Below are 22,999 nucleotides of genomic sequence, written 5' to 3'. Positions count from 1 at the left end.
TGTAAACAAATATTGTTATGAATACTGAACAGTGGCGGATCCAGGTACCAACATTTCACTACTTCAGCAGCAGCAGAGGACCATTACATTTGTACTAAAACCCTCAAATGGGTGCTTATAGCCGGTATAACTATTATGCCCCAATTATACCAGCAGAATAACCTAATTAACCTATTATGCCCCAAATTATGCCAGCATAATTTTCCAGGGCTTATATCCGCCACTGGTAAATGTATCAAAACTAAAACTTGATCCATGGCCATGATTATAATGTATATACAACACTAGCTTGATCACATGGATCGAAAGTAGGGCATGCCCGCAGGTGTGATTATTGCTGTGTCAGCAAATATATAATTATATGTGCAGAGAACTCATGCAGTGTCAGAAAAACAGGAAGCAATTGCCTCATCACCTCTAGGCTAAGGTATACAGTCATTGCGCTGAGCTACATAACTACACATATTCGTTGACTCAGCAATCATCACAGCACACACAGGAGTGACTACGTAAAATTGCCACTCTGATTGCTAATGTATGTACATAATGAACAAACCTGTGACATTTTGACATAGCTAGGTGATTAGTTAGTTTCGTATTCATCTCTTTCTTACAAAAATACTGAAGCTTGTTTGCACGTATCTGGGGGTGTGGCTAAGGGGAGAATTTATTTTTAATTTTGCATTTAGAAGCCAATCGAATATAGCTCACACATGCAGTAATTGACTTTAGCACAAAATTTCCCCTAACCGGGGTTCGATACTTTTAAGGTTTCGTCAGCACTCCTCGAAAGATCTTTTAGTGTAGCCGAGGGTGTACTCTACAGTTTGGTACCAACCTCATCATGTCCTAATATAGGTGTCGCCCTGCAGTTACAAGAGTTACTGTGAAGTTGCCAAAACAAAAACATCAAGAATCCCCTGCACATTCCGACTATTATGTGAAAAAGGGGAGGGGTTTCACTAGGGTATTGTGTGTGGTTTGATTGGGTTAGCATGCAATGGAAAAATGGGCCAACATTGATGTCTTGGACCAGTACGCCTTGTGAACAAGGTCATCGACAAAGGTGATTTCACACAAAGAAAAATTATTCGGTGAATATTGAAAGTTTTTGACAAAATGTTAGTGCTGATTTAAAGACACACAGCTAGTGAATGATAACACACCTACTGAAACAGGGCAGGCTATTTCAATCAAAGCAAACACTATACCATACATTAAAATGAACACACTACAAGATAAAAAGAACTCACTATTATAGCGAGTTTTTCATATTCAGATTGCATGCACTAAATTCAATTTCGAGTCCTCAACATTTATTTTCGCCTCCACACCCACACACTTTAGTCTGTGCACGCCCACCCACACCACACACCTCAGGCCATGCACCCAGTATCTCAAGTCCTCTTGTGTCTCTGCCAGCAGGTGGAATATCTGTTCCTCTTGTATATGGGGATGGGATGTGAATTCACAACTGAGCTGATGCTTTTGGGGACTCTGCTATACGCCGACTGCACAATAGCTCTATCAATTGGTGGAGGATGTTGAATAAAATGTTGGTTAATTGGTTGAAAATGTAACCATACTCAATGCATGCATGACTGTACAAATTAAAGTATCTATATCTATGAATATGAAGAGAAACAATTCAAATGAACACACACTATAGGCTAAGTATAATGTATACTACATGCATGCAATAATCATTATAGTTATCGCGTGCATAGAGTTAATTGTTCAGTGATACATGTCGTTGGAAAGGTATCGATCATAGACCTCCTCCACCACTCTGTGTGCATTGTATTCCTCGTCTCTAACTCTCCTCTTGTACCAGTGAGCCAGGAGGCAGTACAGGATGAATCCAAACAATGTAATCGCTACCATGACTGATGAATATATTATATAGTTGTAGCATTTGTCGCCAAACTTGATCATGATGTTAAAGAGAACTCCCCCCAAGGCCTAATGATGAGGCATGAAGTAATAATGCAAATCCCGCCTGCATGTTATATGGAGATTGCGCACAAGCAAATAACAGAATACAGTTTATCAAAAAGGAAAAGTTAACGAGACCGCCAATTATTGAAGTAGCTATTTCAATCCAAATTTGTATATCATGGAAATAGCTCACAACTTCTGCACTCAATATCCCTATATTTGCTGTCACAATTATGAAGCAAGCAAATCCAATCTGTTTCAGGATACTTGGTGGTTCCATTTTAACTAGAGGATAGACTATAAATTCTGAGATAAACGATACTAACATTGCACAGACACACGGGTGATATGTGAAAAGACTAATAAATGAAGCAGTGCATTTGTCGATAGAGGGCAATAGTTGGTGATCAAGATGTATATATAATTTCCCAGATGATAATGAGACAAAAAACAGTGGTATTTGGATAACAATAATCTTGAAGAACGTTTTCACATCTTCAACTTGCTGTGTAGTGAATGGTCCACCATATCTTGATTTTCCCAGGTCCATTCTTGAAGGTACGTCTTCCTCCCAATATGTGAGAGCACTGCGATTGAGGGGAGCTTTGTGCTTGACTGCAAACTTGAGAACTTGGTAGATGATTTTGAGGGACTGAGGTGACTTTGGTTCAATTATTAGCCACTTTGAGGCTAAAAGAAAATACTACAGCACAGAATGCTCATAGTAAACACTGGGTAGAGAACAAAAGGAAATTATTGTCAGGATCTATGAAAGTACAAGATAGTGTGCTTTTTAGGATAATCTCTAATCCATACACCAAAGAAAGCTGAGAAAATGAACCACTTGATAAAACTTATAATGTTGTCAGACGAAGCATCTGGCATCTGATCCAAGCCTAGCTGAAGAGCTGTTACTATGCATGCACTAGCTCCAAGATACGCAACTAACACAGCTGTAGCTATAGCAACCATAGTAACAGTTGGATGAACTCCCTCTTCTTTAATAATCTGACAAATGCAGGTCAATACCGTTGATACAAATAATAGTAGTAGTACACCGAACCTAAACACCTTGAAGTTTCCATACTGTACATCAGCTAACCAGCCCCCTATGGGGATAAAGGCAATCATTATCAGGATTTACGAAAGCACAAGATACTGTACTGTTTAGGATAATGTCACTAATCCATACACCAAAGAGAGCTGAGAAAATGAGCCATTTAATAAAACTTATAATGTTGTCAGACAAAGCATCTGGCATCTGATCCAAGCCTAGCTGAAGAGCTGTTACTGCGCATGCACTAACTCCAAGATACATAATTAATACAGCTGCAGTTGTAGCAACCATAGCCACAGTTGGATGAATTCCCTCCATTTGAATTATCAAACAAATGCAGGTCAATACCGCTGAGACAAATAATAGTACTGCACCAAACCTAAACACCTTGAAGTTTCCATACAGTACATCAGCTAGCCAGCCTGATATGGGAATGAAGGCAATCATCGATATGAGAAGAAGTGTTTGATGATTGTAGGGATGATAGGTTTTGATTTTCCATGAATTGTTGAGCATACGAAATAAGAAAGTCAATGCTGATGTAATAAGCATTAACCACACAAGAACTAGAAGAGCTCCCTTTGAGTAGAAATATCGCAGCTTGTACTTTATCTTTTTCTCTTTGAATAAGTGTAAAATTAATGATCTAGCTAGCTATACTCTAAACTTTCTCATTTTGACATTATCACTTTCTATTTCCATGTATAAAACAAGTGTGTATGGATGCATTGGGGAATAGCTATCACAACTATACACAACTTCTGTTATTCAACTACCTGTACAATGATATATATATCCTTAATAATGATATACACAATTGGACAGTGTGGAGGATGAGATCGATACATAGATTATCAGGATTCTTGCACTCCTGAGACTATTATATATAGGTATTTATAGCAGTAAACAAATTAAGCCTGAGGGCGCAACATACCGTGAGGAGGGAAAGATTGGCTGTAATAATCTTGACTGAAAATGAAACCACACAGTGCATGACTGTATGTACTAAAAGACAAGTAAAGCTAATAATAACTATCATAATTATGTGAAGAAAAAAGTTTATGCACACATTCATATATTATATATAAAATAAAGTTAATGTTCTTGTGCGATAGCATAAAACAGTCAGTTGTTGGATTGCCTGTGTGGCAGAACCACTTTTGGCACTGATGACAAAACCATGCTGTGTCTCTTCTCCGTTTGTTTGCCTTGCATAGGTGACAGCGACCTCTCTGTAAATCCTTGTAGTGTAGCGGAAAGTGTGCCAATGGCAGGGACTTGTGAGAAGCAGCAAGTGATATACGTATACTAGGTTGCTCTGTTATAATTATATCTTATATAGTTGTATTGTTCAGTGATACATATCGTTGGAAAGGTATCCTCCTCTACCACTCTGTGTGCATTGTATTCCTCGTCTCTAACTCTCCTCTTGTACCAGCTAGCCAGGAGGCAGTACAGGATGAATCCAAACAATGTGATCGCTACCATGACTGATGAATATATTATATAGTTGTAGCATTTGCCCCAAAAATTCATCGTGATACGGAAGAAAAGTTCACCAAGGACTAACGATGAGGCATGAAGTAATAATGCAAATCCCGCCAATAGACCACGCATGTTATATGGAGATTGCGCACAAGCAAACAACAGAATACTGTTTGTCAAAAAGGACAAGTTAACAAGACCACCAATTATTAAACTAGCTATTTCGATCCAATTTTGAATATCACGATAATAGCTCACAACTTCTGCACTCAATATCCCTATATTTGCTATCACAATGACGAAGCAAGCAAATCCGATCTGTTTAAGGATACTTGGTGGTTCCATTTTAACTAGAGGATAGACTATAAATTCTGAGATAAGCGTTACTAACATTGCACAGACACACGGGTGATATGTGAGACTAATAAGTGAAGCAGTGCATTTGTTGATAGACGGTAATCGTTAGGAATTAAGATGTACATTTGATTTCCGAGATGATAATGAGACAAAAAACAACGGTATTTGGATAACAATAATCTTGAAGAATGTTTTCACATCTTCAACTTGCTCTGTAGTGAATGGACCACCGTATCTGGACTTTCCAAGGTCCATTCTTGAAGGTACGTCTTCCTCCCAGTATGTGAGAGCACTGCGATTTAGGGGAGTTTTGTGCTTGGCTGCAAACTTGAGAACTTGGTAGATGATTTTGAGGGACTGAGGTGATTTTGGTTCAATTATTAGCCATTTTGGGGCTAAAAGAAAAAGACTACAGCACAGAATACTCATAGCAAGCACTGGGTAGAGACTAAAGAAAATGAAATCATTATCAGGATCTAAGAAAGCATAAGATACTGTACTGTTTAGAATAATGTCACTAATCCATACACCAAAGAGAGCTGAGAAAATGAACCATTTGATAAAACTTATAATGTTGTCAGACGAAGCATCTGGCATCTGATCCAAGCCTAGCTGAAGAGCTGTTACTGTGCATGCACTACCTCCAAGATAAGCACCTAACACAGCTGCAGTTGTAGCAGCCATAGTAACAGTCGGATGAATTCCCTCTTCTTTAATTACCAGACAAATGCAGTTCAATACCGTTGAAACAAAAAATAGTAGTACACCGAACCTAAACACCTTTAAGTTTCCATACTGTACATCAGCTAACCAGCCATATATGGGAACAAAGGCAATCATCGGTATCAGAAAAAGTGTTTGATCCTTGTACTGAGAATAGGTTGTGATTCTCCACGAATTGTTGAGCATACGAAATAGGAAATTCGTTGCTGATGTTATAAGCATTGTCCACACAAGAACTAGAAAAGCTCCCTTTGAGTAGAAATATCGCAGCTTGTACTTCATCTTTTTCTATTCCATAAAGTGTTTTATTTAACATAGCAAAATGATCTAGCTAGCTATAATTATTACGACTAGAAAAACATTTGCAATGTGAAAAATTGCTAGGATTGGCCAGGGGAACCACAAAAAAGCGTGGAAACAAGAAATCCGACGAGAGCATAACTCCAATCCGTTACAACGTCAATCACATGTACCAATAATTATAATATAAATACGCAATTTTACTGGTGGGGTGATGACCAATCCTTTTATTATACATCCATTTTAGAATGTGCGCATATAATTATGATGATTTGTGATGAATTGATGTTCCTAATACATGCAGTATTGAGAACAGGTATACACACAGTCCATCCATGCGTAGTAACATGCACGGACCGTACTGGTGACCTAATATGGTGGATGGAAGCTGGTAGAGATGGACCTGGAACACAGTCTATATACTATGTATTGTACATGTTCATGACGTTGTAACGGATTGGAGTTATGCTCTCGTCGGATTTCTTGTTTCCACGCTTTTTTGTGGTTCCCCTGGCCAATCCTAGCAATTTTTCACATTGCAAATGTTTTTCTAGTCGGATTCCCTTTCTTTTTCAATACAAGTGGAACGTCAAGAGGCAGTACAGAAGTTCAAGAAGAGAAGACAGGACTAATCAGATATCTTCTCGAATATCTCTGGACTAATAATTATACTGAGTAATATTGCTTGATATTATGTTGAATTTGTGAATCAGTATTAAATGACAGCCATTTTAAGAGCATGATATATATAGCCAGTGCATATAGCATGCTTGTCAGAGAAAGGGAGCTAGAGCTGAACAGTGTGAAGAAAAGCACCCCATCAAGCCTGAGGGCGCAACCAATGCAGAGGAGGGAAAGATTGGCTGTAATAATCTTGATTGAAAATGAAACCATACAGTTCATGACTGTACGTACTAAGAGACAAATAAAGCAATATTATAATGACTATCATAAAATTATGTGATGAAAAAAGTTTATGAACACATTCATATACATATACTAGGTTGCTCTGTTATAATTATATCTTAGTTGTATCGTTTAGTGATACATGTCGTTGGAAAGGTATCGATCATAGACCTCCTCCACCACTCTGTGTGCATTGTATTCCTCATCTCTAACTCTTCTTTTGTACCAGCTAGCCAGGAGGCAGTACAGGATGAATCCAAACAAAGTAATCGCTACCATGACTGACGAATAAATTATATAGTTGTAGCATTTGTCGCAAAGTTTGATCGTGACACTGAATAAGAGTTCACCAAGGAGTAACGATGAGATATGAAGTAAAAATGCAAATCCCGCCAACAGACCACGCATGTTATATGGAGATTGTGCACAAGCAAACAAAAGAATCGAGTTTGTCAAAAAGGACAAGTAAACGAGACCGCCAATTATTGAAGTAGCTATTTCAATCCAAATACGTATATCATGGAAATAGCTCACAACGTCTGCACTCAATATCCCTATATTTGCTACCACAATGATGAAGCAAGCGAATCCAATCTGTTTCAGGATACTTGGTGGTTCCATTTTAACTAGAGGATAAACTATAAATTCTGAGATAAGTGTTACTAACATTGCACAGACAAAACGGTGATAAGTGAAGAGACTAATAAATGAAGCAGTGCATTTGTCAATAGAGGGTAATGGTTGGTGATCAAGGTGTACGTATAATTCTCGGGATGATAACGAGACCATAAACAGTGGTATTTGAATAACAGTAATCTTAAAGAATGTTTTCACATCTTCAACTTGCTCTGTAGTGAATGGACCACCGTATCTCGACTTTCCCAGGTCCATTCTTGAAGGTATGTATTCCTCCCAGTATGTGAGAGCACTGCGATTGAGGGGAGCTTTGTGCTTGGCAGCAAACTTGAGAACTTGGTAGATGATTTTGAGGGACTGAGGTGACTTTGGTTCAATTATTAGCCATTTTGGGGCTAAAAGAAAAAGACTACAGCACAAAATGCTCATAGCAAGCACTGGGTAGAGACTAAGGAAAATTAATATATTGTCAGGATCTACAAAAGTACATATTCTTGTACTTCTTATGATTACTTTACTGCTCCATTCACCAAATAGAGCTGAAAAAATAAACCACTTAATAAAACTTATAATGTTGTCAGACGAAGCATCTGGCATCTGATCCAAGCCTAGCTGAAGAGCTGTTACTGTGCATGCACTAACTCCAAGATACGCAACTAACATAGCTGCAGTTATAGCAACCATAGTAACAGTCGGATGAACTCTTTTGTCTTTCATTATCACACAAATGCATGTTAATACCGTTGAGACAAACAGTAGCAGTGCACCGAATTTGAATTCCTTGAAGTTTCCATACCGTACATCAGCTAACGAGCCGGCTATCGGAATGAAGTCAATAATCGGTAGTAGTAGAAATCTCTGATCCTTGTAGTAGAGATCGGTTTGGATACCTCCTGATTTGGTGAGCATACGATAAAGGAAACTCAATGCTGATGTTATAAGCATCATCCATACAAGAACTAGAAAAGCTCCCTTTGAGTAGAAATATCGCAGCTTGTACTTCATCTTTTTCTATTCCATGAAGTGTTTTACAAAATGATCTAGCTAGCTAAAAAGTTATAAACTTTATAACATTTAACATTTCTACAAGATAATGTGCATGTAAAATATGCATGGTTTAATGGAGCAACGATCGAGCTGTTACAGCTATTAATAGCTATGTATAACATAATTATGTGTGCTATGTTATTGTTTACTAAGTTGGCATTATTCTCACTTTCCATGTAAACAAGTATTGTGTATATAAATGAGGAATGTATCCAAATACACATTTCTGTTATTTCAACCACTTGAAAGAGAATGAGGTCAAAGGTCAAATGTTCTTGGCACCCACGCAACGGGGGTCAAAAGTCAAATGTTTTTAGTAGGCATATACGTGTATGCCGATGATCTTTGATCTTTGACCCCATTTGCTGATTATTGATGCCGAGTGACTCAGCAGAAATAATTGCTGCATGGACATACTAGCCTCGATTCCAGGCCGCAAAGAGAAAGGCGGCCTGGTACAGTAGAACCTCGATTATCCGGACACCTTGGCCATACCTTGGTTCCAGGCAGGCTGGATAAGTGAATATGCCGGATAATTGAATAGATAAACCACACCTTGATCCACCCACTTTATTGATAAACAGCAGTGCCACATGGTTGTCTGCGCATGCGCATAAGATAACAGGTATGTCTCCATGGTAACAGGTGTAACGCGCATGCGCATTTTAGGGACACGCCCATTTTCTGATCTGATAAAAAAAACTGCCAAGCCGGATAATCTGCTCGCAAGACTACACGTCAGCCAGCTAGCTCAGCTCAGAGCTGGGACTCACGTCTTGAGGTAGCCTCGAGGTTCGAAGCTAGTCTTGAGGGTGGAGTATAGCGGGGCAAGAGTGAGGTGGCTACTGTATACCTGGTACACATGCATGTACATTACCCCAAAAAGGGGGTAATCCGTGTATTTGTGGATACTGTCAGTAAAATAAACCGTATACTATTTGTATTCTGAAGTTACAGTCCGTTACATAAAAGTATTGTGTAAAGATGAACTGAGTTCTTACGCCCTTTATTGTTATCAAGCCAAGTCTCGAGTTATCAAGCCAAGTCTCGACTTAACGACACTCTACACTGTAAGGCTACAGATGTTATAGGAAAGGCATGATGTGTTCCTGTTGGTCCCCTGATGAGGCTATGGTAATATGGATCAGGCAAGTCTTCTGCTACTAAATCTTGCCTTTATGTTCGACAGGAAGTCATTGCTGAAGTTAAAGAAGCTACTGATTACTCCTGAAAGCTTTTAATAAGCTTCAACTCGACACTCAGGAAGTTTAATATTCACTCAAGATCTACTAATGTATTAAAGAGTCAACCACTCTTCCTAGCAGCTCTACTGTCTGGGAGGCCTTCTTGAACTGTCTCTTTGATAAACAGAGCTAGAAGAAACAACACTGCTGCAGCATAATTGATTATTAATCATTTATAGTGTCTCTGAAAGCTGCCATTGTGGTCACATTGTCATACTCTTCCTTTTTGTAACTTTGTCCGTTTTATTACAATTTGTATGATGAAATTGTTGTCAATTGTATCGCGCATGCGCATATACAAAGTATACCAGGCTGACTTTCTCTTTGCGGCCTGGAATCGAGGCTAGGACATACAAGCGTTTTGCAACTCCAACTTTGGGAGTTTTATTGTTTAGTTATTGCCCTTACATAATTACTATGTGACTCTCAGCATATCCCCCTACAGAAGAAACGGTAGGTTGCATCTGATGATCGATTTTTTTGTCTGTTCTTACCGTTTATCAGACACTAGCACATTTTCAACTCTTGAAGACTTAGTAGTCGATATTTATCAATTCTTTTTTGCATACATTTATAGTAACACATGCTTGATAAGATGATGCAAAAGAAAAATTTTTATCACTGCTTGTTTCCTTAGAATGAGTGTCTGAACATGCATTGTGTCTGATTATAGATGCCATACTCTATCTAGCATCTAAACTGTATTATGTAAACTGGGGTAAATGTATACTCATGTTGGCAGTATACTTTCTATGTAAACAAGTATTGTTATGAATGGTGAATGTTAATCAACAAAATTGATCTGTGCTGGCCATGATACGTAATTATAATGACTAACTTCACAGTACATGAATTGTATTACAAATCAGCAGAGGTACGGCAGGTAGGTGTGGTACAGCTCTAGCTGGAGCGATTAGCAATTACATAAGTCTCGAGAGTATAGTGTTATTGCCGAGTCAGTAAATATATATTATATATAGGTACAGAGAGAGAACTCATTCAACCTCGAAAAACAATAGCAAAATAAAAGAAGGGAGCAATTGCCAGATCTTTAGCCGAATATAGTCTTACGACATGCATGCACTATAATTGTGCAGAGTACCATAATTAGAGCTACACATAATTATTCGCTGACTCAGCAATCATCACAGCATGGAGGAGAGTGATAAAGTTTATGTGTTTGATATAATTGATGGATTGCTGCTCCAGAGCTGCAAATGTATAATTAATCAACCTATATATGTGACACATATAGATGATGGCTAGTCTCGAATATACCCTTTTGCGTAGAGGCGGGTATTCGAGACTATAATGGCTCCTTCTTAGTTTGGTTTCGTACTACTCTTACGAATTATAAATTCTGAGAAAAGAGTTACTAACATTACGCAAACAAAAGGGTGATAAGTGAAAAGACTAATAAGTGAAGCAGTGCATTTGTTGATAGAGGGCAATAGTTGGTGATCAAGATTAGTAAAACCAGTAGGTTTTACATAGGATTGGCAGTGGGTTTGCCTGTGTTTAGCAATATTTCAATTATTTTGACTCATGTTCAAACTGTTCTATCTCTGCAGGGAAAGGCCACATCAAGAAACTGGCTGAACAGATAGTTTATTTAGCCTTTTCTCTCTTTGTATCTCTCATTTCATAATCCATAAACATTTTAATGAATGAATATTTTCATTTTAAAAATTGCACTATTTCGACGTTTCACCGCTCTTTGTCTGACTGACTAAGTAAGTAAGTAAGTAAGTGAGTAAGTAAGTAAGTAAGTTTCTTGCCCAGCATTTACTCCAAGTACAGCCATCTCCAGGACATTCTGCGCAGGGTTTCCAAACGACTACAACCTGGATTACAAAGCGCTTCTTCAGATTTGCGATTGCTTCCACAAGGCAGATGACCTCTCAGTCTCTATTTCTCTTACCTAGACAATTCCGCCATCTTTAATGACTCAGCAATTGTGTTGTGGCCAATAATAATAGATAGGCGTGGCTAATAAACCGTGCGCCTAAAATCAGTGCAGCAGTGCTTTTCCAGAGCCTGAGGTGTTCCTTTTCTTCACACTGTTCAGCTCTAGCTCCCTTTCTCTGACAGGCATGCTATATGCACTGGCTAGATATCATGCTCTTAAATGGCTGTCATTTAATACTGATTCCCAAATTCAACATAATTATCAAGCAATAAATTATTACTCATTATACTATAATTATTAGTCCAGAGATATTCTAGAAGATATCTAATTAGTCCTGTCTTCTCTTCTTGTACTGCCTCTTGGCGTTCCACTTATGCATGTCATGATACGTAAACTGTACTGAAAAAGAAAGGGAATCCGACTAGAAAAACATTTGCAATGTGAAAAATTGCTAGGATTGGCCAGGGGAACCACAAAAAAGCGTGGGAACAAGAAATCAGACGAGAGCATAACTCCAATCCGTTACAACGTCATGAACATGTACAATACATAGTATATTAAATAATAGACTGTGTTCCAGATCCACCTATCAGCTTCAATCCACCACATCATTCCATGCAGTCACCAGTACGGTCCGTGCATGTTACTACGCATGGATGGACTGTGTGTACCTGTGCTCAACACTGCATGTATTAGGAACATCAATTCATCACAAATCATCATGATTATGTGCCCCACATTCTAAAATGGATGTATAATAAATATATATAGGGATTGGTCATCACTCCACCAGTAAAAATTGCGTGGCATATTGGCTGGGAAAACATGGGAAAACTACCAGTATACATGTGATTGACGTTGTAACGGATTGGAGTTATGCTCTCGTCTGATTTCTTGTTCCCACGCTTTTTTGTGGTTCCCCTGGCCAATCCTAGCAATTTTTCACATTGCAAATGTTTTTCTAGTCGGATGTACATACAATTTCCGAGATGATAATGAGATAAGTGGTATTTGAATAACAATAATCTTAAAGAACGTTTTTACATCTTCAACTTGCTCTGTAGTGAATGGTCCACCATATCTTGATTTTTCCAGGACCATTCTTGAAGGTACATCTTCCTCCCAGTATGTGAGAGCACTGCGATTGAGGGGAGCTTTGTGCTTGGCTGCAAACTTGAGAACTTGGTAGATGATTTTGAGGGACTGAGGTGACTTTGGTTCAATTATTAGCCATTTTGGGGCTAAAAGAAAAATACTACAGCACAGAATGCTCATAGCAAACACTGGGTAGAGACTAAAAAAATTAATATATTGTCAGTATCTACGAATGCACAATGTACTGTACTATTGAAGATAATCTCACTAATCCATGCATACACCAAAGAGAGCTGAGAAAATGAACCAGTTGATAAAACTTATAATATTGTCAGACGAAGCATCTGGCATCTGATCCAAGCCTAGCTGAAGAGCTGTTACTATGCATGCACTAACTCCAAGATATGCACCTAAGATAGATGCAGTTTAAATTATCTCAGTTACGGTGGGGATGAACCTTTTCTATATTCATTATCAGACGAATGCAGGTCAACACTGATGAAACAAAAAATAGAAGTGCACCGAGCTTGAACATCTTGAAGTTTCCATACCTTACATCAGCTAGCCAGCCCGCTATGGGGATAAAGGCAACAATCGGTAATAGAAGAAATCTCTGATTAATGTAGTGAGGATAGGTTTGGATACCTCCTGATTTGGAAAACACATGATATAGAAAAGTCATTGCTGATGCTATAAGCATTATCCACACAAGAACTAGAAAAGCTCCTTTTGTACTTCATCTTTTTCTCTTTGAATAAATGTAACATTAATGATTTAGCTAGCTATATTATTCTAAACTTTCTCATTTTGACATTATCACTTTCTATTTCTATGTAAACAAGTAGTCATTGTGTGTATGGATGCATAGTGGGAATAGCTATCACAACTGTACACAGCTTCTGTTATTCAAACACCTGTATAATGATATACACAATTGGACAGTGTGGAGGACGAGATCGATACATAGATGTACTTATAGCAGTAAATCCATCGGGCCTGGGGGCGCAACCGTGAGGAGGGAAATGAAATATGACAAATGTAAAATGTTGAGGTTATAATTATATATACTGACCGTCTACATTTATATACAGGGAGTGAAGTATAATTATATATACAGACAGGCATTATATAAATACAGGTAAGCATTTTATACTGACAGTGTACACTTATATAAATAGAGAATCAATATTGAGAGTCTACATTTATATAAGCGTGCCACGCTTATAAACATAGAGGTGACATTTATAGTAGTCTGTGGGTATACTTGTCATATTTCATAGGAGTTATGAGACATACGGCGCTGCCCCATAAAGATTGGCAGTAATAATCTTGATTGAAAATGAAACCGCACAGTGCATGACTGTAAGGCTTGAAGTTTCCATACCATAAGTAGTGATCCTAGTCATGCACGTGCATGAACTCCCTCTTCTTTAATTATCTGATAAATGCAGGTCAATATACCGTTGAAACAAAAAATAGTATAGTGCACCGAAACCAAACATCTTGAAGTTTCCTAACCGGGGTTCAACACTTTTAAGGTTTCAGCACCCCCAGACGTCCATTGGTGTAGCCGAGGGTGTACACAACAGTCGGCACCAACCTCATCATGTCCTGATAGAGGCCCCCGAAAACATCAAGAATCCCCTGCACATCCCGATCGACTATTATGTGGAGAAGGGGAGGGGTTTTACTAGGATTGTGGGTGTGGCTAAATTGGGTTACCATGCAATGGAAAATTGGGCCAAAATTGATGTCTCTGAACAAGGTCATCGACAATTTGAAAGTTGATTCAGTCAAGAAAAACAAATGTTTCTTTGGTGAAATACTGAAAGTTTTTTGACGCTTATATACTAACTGATTAAAGGACACACAGCTAGTGAATGATAACACACCTACTGAAACAGGGCAGGCTATTTCAATTGCAAGCAAACACTATTCAATGTACACAGCACAAGATAAAGCATCTTTGTTACTCCCACTATAGCGAGTTTTCAGATTGCATACACCAAATTCAATTCAAAGTTAGCTTCCGCCTCCCCCCAACACACCTCCTAGTCCGTGCACCCGCCCCCACATCCACACACCACAGTCCATGCATGTCTCCCCACACCACACACCTCAGTCAAGCCATGCATGTCAAAGAAATAATCGGCCTGGAAGTTCTTTCTGTGACGTGGACAGAGGGTTCAATAAAATTAATGTGATAGCCAATCGAATAAAGCTGACATTGTAAACAGTTTTGATAATGCCGGTAATTAAAACTAATCTCTGCAGTGCATGCTCTATCATCTGTAATTGTTTGGGACTATAATTATTAACAAGTCCATGGATGTTGTCAAAACATCCTATACCTTTGTAAAACTTAGAACACACAATTAGCAGTATAAACAATATATATATAAGCCATGCATGCATGCATTGTTCTTGGCTGTAAATGTATCGAAATCAAAGGCCGCAGCCCCGGGGGAAAAATTGGGTATAATGTAATGCACACAGTGACTACTAACAGACAAGATGAAGCTAATACATCTCTATGTCAATACATACGAACTAGGTTGCAATTTGTTATTATGCATTGAGTTTAAAGTTCAGTGATACATGTCGTTGGAAAGGTATCGATCGTAAACCTCCTCCACCACTCTGTGTGCATTGTATTCCTCGTCTCTAACTCTCCTTTTGTACCAGCGAGCCAGGAGGCAGTACAGGATGAATCCAAACAATGTAATCGCTACCATGACTGACGAATATATTATATAGTTATAGCATTTGTCACAAAACTTGACCGTGATATCAAAAAAAAAATCACCAAGGATTAATGATGAGAAATGAAGTAAAAATGCAAATCCCGCCAACAGACCACGCATGTTATATGGAGATTGCGCACAAGCAAACAACAGAATACAGTTTGTCAAAAAGGAAAGGTTAACAAGACCGCCAATTATTAAAGTAGCTATTTCAATCCAAATTTGTATATCATGGAAATAGCTCACAACTTCTGCACTCAATATCCCTATATTTGCTACCACAATGATGAAGCAAGCAAATCCAATCTGTTTCAAGATACTTGGAGGTTCTATTTTAACTAGAGGATGAACTATAAATTCTGAGATAAGAGTCATCACCATTGCACAGACACACGGATTATAGGTGAATAAACTAATAAGGGAAGCAGTGCATTCACTAATAGACAGTGATGGTTGGTGATAAAGATATGCAGAGAATTTCCCAGATGATAATGAGACAATGAACAATGGTATTTGTATAACAATAATCTTAAAGAATGTTTTCACATCTTCAACTTGCTCTGTAGTGAATGGTCCACCATATCTCGACTTTCCCAGGTCCATTCTTGAAGGTACATCTTCCTCCCAGTATGTGAGAGCACTGCGATTGAGGGGAGCTTTGTGCTTGGCAGCAAACTTGAGAACTTGGTAGATGATTTTGAGGGATTGAGGTGACTTTGGTTCAATTATTAGCCATTTTGGGGCTAAAAGAAAAATACTACAGCACAGAATGCTCATAGCAAACACTGGGTAGAGACTAAAGAAAATGTTATTATCAAGATCTACGAAAGCACAACGTACTGTACTTTTAAAGATATTCTGACTAATCCATACACCAAGAAGAGCTGAGAAAATGAACCACTTGATAAAACTTATAATATTGTCAGACGAAGCATCTGGCATCTGATCCAAGCCTAGCTGAAGAGCTGTTACTATGCATGCACTAACTCCAAGATACATAATTAATATAGCTGCAGTTATAGCAACCATAGTAACAGTCGGATGAACTCTTTTGTCTTTAATTATCACACAAATGCATGTTAATACCGCTGAGACAAACAATAGCAGTGCACCGAATTTAAACACCTTGAAGTTTCCATACCTTACATCAGCTAACGAGCCGGCTATGGGAATGAAGGCAATAATCGGCAGTAGTAGAAATCTCTGATCCTTGTACTGGAGATAGGTTGGGATACCTCCTGATTTGTTGAACATACGATAAAGGAAACTCAATGCTGATGTTATAAGCATCATCCACACAAGAACTAGAAAAGCTCCTTTTGAGTAGAAATATCGCAGCTTGTACTTCATTTTCTCTTTAGAAGAGCTAAATATAATAGCTAAGGTAAAATCCAGTAGCTATACTCACCAGCTTTTTCAGTGTACAAAGAAATCTCAGGTTAATTGCTATTAACATCATTCACTTTCCATGTAAACATTAAAATTAATATTGTATTTTGTGATAAATGAGAGTGGGAACTATCAAAACAACACCATCCTTTTGCCATGATCAATACTTCAACCTTTTCAATCTATGCTTCTTCAACCACCTCTATTGTATATAAATAGCTGTCAATAGACAAGATGCTCAGTGCGTTGACATGTGTTCATAATTATAATGACATTAACATTATGGGGAAAATGATTGTGAATCCAAGGAATGATCCTGTTATCTATAGCCTAGTTGAAGAGCTGTTACTATGCATGCACTAATTCCAATATATGCAACTAACACAGCTGCAGTTGAAGTGATCCTTATCACAGTTGGATAAACTCCCTCTTCCTTAATTATCAAAAAAATGCAGGTCAATACCGCTGAGACAAATAATAGTACTGCACCAAACCTAAACACCTTGAAGTTTCCATACCAAACATCAGCTAGCCAGCCTGATATGGGAATGAAGGCAATTATCGGTAATAAAAGAAATGTCTGGTCTTTCGAGTGAGGATATTATTTGAATGCTCCCTGATTTGGTGAGCATAAGAAATAGGAAAGTCAATGGCTGATGTTATAAGCATTATCTACACAAGAACTAGAAAAGCTCCTTTTGAGTAGAAATATCGCAGCTTGTACTTCATCTTTTTCTCCTGTAGAAGTGTTTTAATTAACAGTGCTAGCGCTAAATGTGCTATCTAGCATCTAACAATAATTATACACTCCAAAATGTATAGCATTAAATGTGTACTCATATTGGCATTATATATACTTTCCATGTAAACAAATATTGTTATGAATACTGAACAGTGGCGGATCCAGGTACCAACATTTCACTACTTCAGCAGCAGCAGAGGACCGTTGCATTTGTACCAAAACCCTCAAATGGGTGCTTCTTAGCCGGTATAACTATTATGCCCCAATTATGCCAGCAGAATAACCTAATTAACCTATTATGCGGCAAATTATGCCGGCATAATTTTCCAGGGCTTATCCGCCACTGCTAAATGTCAAAACTAAAACTTGATCCATCGCCATGATTATATACAACACTAGCTTGATCACATGGATCGAAAGTATGGCATGCGCGCATGCAGGTGTGATTATTGCTGTGTCAGCAAATATATAATTATATGTGAAGAGAACTCATGCAGTGTCAGAAAAACAGGAAGCAATTGCCTCATCACCTCTAGGGAGAGTAACTAAGGTATACAGTCATTGCGCTGAGCACTACGTAGCTACACATATTCGTTGACTCAGCAATCATCACAGCACACACAGGAGTGACTAGCTATACGTAAAATTGCCACTTTGATTGCTAATGTATATATACATAATGAACAAACAACAAACCTGTGACATATTGACGTAGGTTATTAGTTCCTTGTTAGTTTCGTACTCATCTTTCTTACGGAAATACTGACGCTTGTTCGCACGTACCTGGGGGTGTGGCCAAGAGGGGAATTGATATTTAATTTAGAAGCTAATCAAATATAGGTCACACACTAATAGTACTGTAGCACGAAAGTATCTCTAAACGGGGTTCAACACTTTTAAGGTTTCAGTACCCCCAGATGTCCTTTGGTGTAGCCGATGGTGTATGCTACAGTTTGGCATCAACGTCATCGTGTCCTGATAATAGGTGTTGCCCTTCAGTTCCAAGAGTTACTTTGAGGCCGCCAAAAACATCAAGAATCCCCTGGACTATTATGTGGAAAAGGGGAGGGATTTCACTAGAGTATTGTGTGTGGCTAGGTTGTCGACAAAGGTGCTTTCAGTCAAGAAGAACAAATGTTTCTTTGGTGAAATACTGAAAGTTTTAACGCTTACTAACACTAGTGTTCAAGCTGGCGCTGTGCTAATGCCTCTCGCCATGTTTTTGCTTTCGCTGAAAAGTATTAGAGTGTTATATTAGTTTCTATAATGAATTTTATATTAAAGTTAGCTTATCTATATAAAGTCACTGAGAAGAAAAGACTTATTTACATGCATCTATTGTTGTATTATGTGGCTTACTAGGACCCAAGAAAGAAGAAAATTGATTCTTCCAAGATCTGTAGTTCAGTGTATATAATATCTAAGAAGAAAAGACCTGTGTACATGCATATTGTTATCTATATTGTTATATGGTAGTGTTTTGTGGCTTACCAGGCCTTCAAGACAAAGATGATTCTGCCAGGAGGATCTGGATCTGGATCTTGGATATTATTATTTTCTCACATGTGGGGAATGAGCGCGCATGCGCATTACATACACAGGAATAATTAAAGGGTATGAGCGCGCATGCGCATTACATACACAGGAATAATTAAAGGGTGTGTCCAAAGAGATCAATTTCACAAATGGCTACTGCTAGCTAGCTGTTTTAACAGATATTTTCTGAGTATTGTAGCTAACAAAAAGCTAGCGCTTTAGTGCAAGGCTAACTCATATGTTAAATAGAAAGTTTGTGCGGACAGATGATGCTATGAAAGATTCTGAAGAGACTGCAACAGCCTTCAATGTGAGTCAAACTAGCCATAACTCGAGAAAGAAGCTTTAGTTTGCAAATCCACGAATCAAAATCCAAGAGAACGTGGCTAGAAGCCTATAGAAGCTGTTAGTTTTCGTCGCATTGCAACCGTTGAGCAGTTACAGCTGGAACAGACACACAGACACACACACACACAGTCAGCTTTACCGTATCCCTTGTGCGGCTACGCCTCGAGGCATAAAAATGTTAGTGCTGATTTAAGGACACACAGCTAGTGAATGATAACACACCTACTGAAACAGGGCAGGCTATTTCAAGCAAACACTATTCCATACATTAAAATTTACACAGCCCAAGATAAAGCATCTTTGTTACTCTACTAATATTGAGTTTTTTCATATTCAGATTGCATGCACCAAATTCAAGTTACGAGTCATCAAAGTTAGCTTTTCTACCTCCCCTCAAAACACCTCCTAGTCCCGCCCCCCACACCCATATATCTTAGTCCATGCACGACCCGCCTCCACACCCACACTACACACCTCAGGCCATGCACCCAGTATCTCAAGTCCTCTGGCGTCTCTGCCAGCAGGTGGAAAGTCTGTTCCTCTTGAGTGTGGGGATGGGATGATATAAATACAATAGCTCGATTGGACAGAGTGGGATAAAAATCATAGTAGCATGTAGCAATTAAATCTGTAACCATGCACGGTTCTAAAAATGTATGGCTATATTGATGTATCGAAATTGAGGCCGCAGCCCCGAGGGCAAAGTTAGTTTGATGAAGTGGAAATGCACACTGTGACTATACTAACAGAAGCTAATACTATGTGAAAACATACTCACTCACTAAAGGTTGCAAAAACAAAAAATGGATATACATGTAAGTTATTATACATTGTCATGAGTTAACGTTCAGTGATACATGTCGTTGGAAAGGTATCGATCATAGACCTCCTCCACCACTCTGTGTGCATTGTATTCCTCGTCTCTAACTCTCCTTTTGTACCAGAGAGCCAGGAGGCAGTACAGGATGAATCCAAACAAAGTAATCGCTATCATGACTGACGAATATATTATATAGTTGTAGCATTTGTCGCCATGCTTGACTGTCATACCAAAGAAAAATTCACCAAGGCCTAATGATAAAACATGAACTAAGAATGCAAATCCCGCCAACAGACCACGCATGTTATATGGAGATTGCGCACAAGCAAACAACAGAACAGTATTTGTCAAGAAGGAAATGTGAACAAGACCACCAATTATTGAACTACCTACTTCAATCCAAATTTGTATATTATGGAAATAGCTCACAACTTCTGCACTCAATATTCCTATATTTGCTACCACAATGATGAAGCAAGCAAATCCAATCTGTTTCAGGATACTTGGTGGTTCCATTTTAACTAGAGGATAGACTATAAATTCTGAGATAAGCGTTACTAACATTGCACAGACACACGGGTGATATGTGAGACTAATAAGTGAAGCAGTGCATTCGTTGATAGACGGTAATGGTTGGGAATCAAGATGTACACGTAATTGCCGGGATGATAATGAGACAATGAACAATGGTATTTGGATAACAATAATCTTGAAGAATGTTTTCACATCTTCAACTTGCTCTGTAGTGAATGGACCACCGAATCTCGACTTTCCCAGGTCCATTCTTGAAGGTACATCTTCCTCCCAGTATGTGAGAGCACTGCGATTGAGTGGAGCTTTGTGCTTGGCTGCAAACTTGAGAACATGGTAAATGATTTTGAGGGACTGAGGTGACTTTGGTTCAATTATTAGCCATTTTGGGGCTAAAAGAAAAAGACTACAGCACAAAATGCTCATAGCAAGCACTGGGTAGAGACTAAAGAAAATGAATTTATTGTCAGGATCTACAAAAGTACACATTTTTGTACTTCTTATGATTACTTCACTGCTCCATTCACCAAATTCACCAAATAGAGCTGAAAAAATAAACCACTTAATAAAACTTATGATGTTGTCAGACGAAGCATCTGGCATCTGATCCAAGCCTAGCTGAAGAGCTGTTACTATGCATGCACTAACTCCAAGATACGCAACTAACACAGCTATACAGTTATAGCAACCATAGTAACAGTTGGATGAACTCCCTCTTCTTTAATAATCTGACAAATGCAGGTCAATACCGTTGAAACAAATAATAGTAGTACACCGAATCTAAACACCTTGAAGTTTCCATACCGTACATCAGCTAGCCAGCCTGCTATGGGGATAAAGGCAATCATCGGTATCAGAAGAAATGTCTGATCCTTGTAGTGAGGATAGGAGATGATGGCCCCTGATTTAGTGAACATACAAAATAGGAAAGTCAATGATGATATTATAAGCATCATCCACACAAGAACTAGGAAAGCTCCTTTTGAGTAGAAATATCGCAGCTTGTACTTTATCTTTTCTCTTGTATGGAAGTGTTTGTGCTATAAATGTAATATCTATAGCATCTAAACTCCAAACTGTATTATGTAAACTGGGGTAAATGTATACTCATGTTGGCAGTATACTTTCTATGTAAACAAGTATTGTTATGAATGGTGAATGTTAATCAACAAAATTGATCTGTGCTGGCCATGATACGTAATTATAATGACTAACTTCACACTACATGAATTGATCACATGTATTGCAAATCAGCAGAGGTACGGCAGGTAGGTGTGGTATAGCTCTAGCTGGAGCGATTAGCAATTACATAAGTCTCGAGAGTACAGTGTTATTGCCGAGTCAGTAAATATATATTACCGTATAGCGCGAAATTTTCGAGGGGCTTAATTTTCGCGGATTTCGTGGGTTAGAATTCTACACGAAAATTAAGTCCACAAAAAGTGTTCTTTAATTAGAATTACCTGCTATCATGCAAAGATTTAAAGGCGTGGCTTCCGGTAAGCAGCTATTCCGCGAACATTGTGCAACGAAATGGTTTTTAGAGGCCAATCCACGAAATATAAGTGCCTCGAAAATTTCGCGCTATACGGTATATATAGGTACAGAGAGAGAACTCATTCAACCTCGAAAACAATAATATTATAGCAAAATAAAAAAGGGAGTAATTGCCAGATCTTTAGCCGAATATAGTCTTACGACATGCATGCACTAATTGTGCAGAGTAGAGCTACACATAATTATTCGCTGACTCAGCAATCATCACAGCAGGAGGGGAGTGACTATAATTATGTAATTGATTATTGCTGCTCCAGAGCTGCAAATGTATGATTAACCAACCTGCATGTGACATAATTATATAGATGATGGCTATTCTCGAATACCCTTTTGCGTATAGAGGCGGATATTCAAGACTAGGTGATGGCTCCTTGTTAGTTTGGTTTCGTACTACTCTTACGGATTTACTGAAGCTTGTCCTAGCCTCAGTCACCTCTTAATGGCACGTCAAAGAAAGAACCGGCCTGGAAGTTCTTTCTGTGACGTGGCCATTAAGAGGTGAATTAAAATTATTGTGATAGCCAATCGAATAAAGCTGACATTGAAAAGTACTTTATAAGAACTGAAGAGTATAATTATGTAAAAACCAATCTCTGCAGTGCATGCTGTATCATCTGTAATTGTTTGGGACTATA

This window comes from Halichondria panicea, chromosome 5, assembly GCF_963675165.1.
Source record: "Halichondria panicea chromosome 5, odHalPani1.1, whole genome shotgun sequence".
NCBI lineage: Eukaryota > Metazoa > Porifera > Demospongiae > Suberitida > Halichondriidae > Halichondria > Halichondria panicea.
The sequence above is the reverse complement of the archived record's forward strand: the minus strand, read 5'-3'. Positions refer to the sequence as shown.